Source organism: Mustela nigripes, chromosome 8 (genome assembly GCF_022355385.1).
Source record: "Mustela nigripes isolate SB6536 chromosome 8, MUSNIG.SB6536, whole genome shotgun sequence".
Taxonomy (NCBI): domain Eukaryota; kingdom Metazoa; phylum Chordata; class Mammalia; order Carnivora; family Mustelidae; genus Mustela; species Mustela nigripes.
The window spans coordinates 31,604,085-31,607,006 of record NC_081564.1 but is presented as its reverse complement, the minus strand read 5'-3'; positions in this window follow the sequence as shown (position 1 = coordinate 31,607,006).

The window sequence follows — 2,922 nt, the reverse complement described above, 5'->3', positions numbered from 1 at the left end:
ATTTGACACATTAGTTTGTGTGAAACAGTTCCCCGCATGGAGTTAATTAACACACACACACACACACACATCACCTCAGTACACCCCCTCCTTTTTTAGGTGTAAACATTAAAGTTCTACTCTCTTAACGAACTTCATTTTAGGTTTTTTGTTGGTTTTCCATGCCCAGCGTGGAGCCCAGTTGGGGGCTTGAGCTCACCACCCTGCGAGCAAGACCTGAGCTGAAATCAAGAGTCAGAAGCTCAACCATCCGAACCACCCAGCCCCCATCCCCACTGTTAGCAAATTTCCTTTCTACATACAGTCTCATCAGCTTTATTCACCGAGTTATATATAAGATCCTCTGATCTTAATCATCTTAGAGCTGGAAGTCTATAACCTTTTACCAACCTCTCCCTATTTCCCCCAACCCCAGTCCCTGGCACCATTTTTCCACTCTCTGTTTCTATGAGTTCCACTTCTTTTTTCAATTCTGCATATAAGTGATACCATGCTTTCTATCTGGCCTATTTCACTTAACATAATATGCTCCAGGTTCATCCATGTTATCAGAAATGACAGGATTTCCTTCATTTTAAAGGCTGAACAATATTCCATTGTGTTTGTGTGTACTGGTGAGTATATATACACATACACACACCATATTTTCTTTATCCATTCATCTGTCAATAGCACTTAGGTTGTTCACATACTATTGTGAATAATGCTGCATTATTTTCACAATTTCTTATTTGAAATCTTTCTTATTCATTTTAAGCAAATCAGAATCTATGTTTTTGGTAGTGTCTTCACAATTTTTTAAATTTTATAAATCGGTTGAAAACGAATGTTTCCAATCATCTGCTCATATTTGCATAAGTGTTTATTTATTTGTGCAGTGGAAAGAGAAGGCATTATATTTAGAAATGTCCAAGCCATTGAGACACAGACAAGTGGTGCTGGCTTGAGTTGCTGGTCCAATAAAGCCAAGCATAAGGAGAGAGAAACTCGTTGACCAGCTGGACTTTATGCCTAAGATTTCTGTTCATTCCATGCTGGGCAAAATTCAGAATCTTTTCAGGTTACTTATTGTCTATGGGCTCACATTGCAAAATAAAGAATGTGCTTTCTTTGGCCCTGCTTAAATCTGGAGCCTACCACATACATGTACATACTTCCTGAGGGTAGCTTGCGAGTGGCCATATTGGTGGCCTGAGGAATTCCCAGAAGTCTGTGCTCTGCAGTAGGCCTGACACAGGAGGCCCCAGGTTTGCTGTAATGATGCTTTTACTGTGGGTGGGATCACACAATACCTCTGGCTTAGCCTTAACAATATGGCCTCAGAGTGTGTCTCCTTGTTTTTGATTCTGAAACTTAGGGAGAAGTGGATGGCAGCCCCTTTCTCTTTCTGTACTGTTTCCAGAAGACTTTTTTTTTTTTTTAAGATTTTTATTATTTTATTTGACAGAGAGAGAGGGCGCACAAGTAGGCAGAGCGGCATGCAGCAGGAGAGGGAGAAGCAGGCTCTCTGCTGAGCAGGGAGCTCGATACGGGACTCCATCCCAGGACCCTGGGATCATGACCTGAGCCAAAGGCAGCTGCTTAACCTACTGAGCCACCCAGGCACTCCTGGAAGACTTCACTTTTAATCACAAAACTATTTGGAATCCTGGGGAAATATGCTTTCATCTTAAGTAAACCGTTTTATAAGACACCAAGTTAACTCAACAGTCCACCAATGTGAAATAAGAAACTTAAAACCCTAGCAGCTTGAGAGTTGAAGTGTGTCCTTTATTATAAATGTTAAAAGCATTGCAAATACCTAACAAAAGGCAAATTAAGTTCTGGAATGCGGCTGGCATAAGAACGATGCTCATGATATAAATATGAACACTTTTTTCCCCCTAAGTCGGGAAAAGTAGGGTTGCCTTTGTAGAAGTTAACTTTAACAAATTCAAGAGAGCTCTTCTATATGGAAATAAAAGGAGTGTCTTGTTTTACTTTGTTTTCTGTCTGTGTTCTCTGTGATGGTCCCCCCACAACCACCATTACCTCCAAGAGATGACTCAGCGAGTTTTTTAGTGTCCTCAAGGATGGTACTGGTGCAGATGAAAGGGATGTCTTTGGTCCTAAAAATTAGTATTTATTAGTAAGTTTCTAGTTCAACTTAATTCATTTTCTATTTAGCAAATTTAAACATTCACTTTTAAAAGTGATTTTTATTAAGATTTTATTTGTTTATTTGTCAGTGAGGGAGAGCAGAAGCCAGGGGAGTGGCAGGCAGAGGGAGAGGGAGAAGCAGACTCCCCACTGAGCAGGGGACCCCCCCATCCCCCCTCACCCCCACCCCCCACCCCCCAGCCCCGACCTGGGACTCTGTCCCAGGACCCTGATATCATGACCTGAGCCAAAGGCAGAGACTTAAACCACTGAGCCACCCAGGTGCCCCAGAAATGGAAATTCTTAGTGAAGTTCTGTATTTGCTAGCTTTATTCTGTCAGCTATATATTCCCCAAAGGTATATGGTGATGTATTCTCTCTCTCTCTCTCTCTGTCTTCATGTGTGTATACACAAACACACGTAAACATACACCCATATTCACCTATCCTAGAAAGTACTTCCTATGTTTAAGTTCAGAACGGATTTTGTAAAGTTAGGTAAAAAAAACATTGCCTTAATGAAAATGTGACTAATGTTGATAATTGCCAGAAACTCCATTTTAATAAACTTAATCTATCTTCCAAAGGCATGAGAACTTTTCTCTCTTTTTTTAAGATTTTATTGGGGTGACTGGGTGTCTCAGTGGGTTAAGCTGCTGCCTTCAGCTCAGGTCATGATCTCAGAGTCCTGGGATAGAGCCCCGCAGCATCGGGCTCTCTGCTCAGCGGGGAGCCTGCTTCCTCCTCTCTCTCTGCCTGCCACTCTGCCTGCTTGTGATCTCT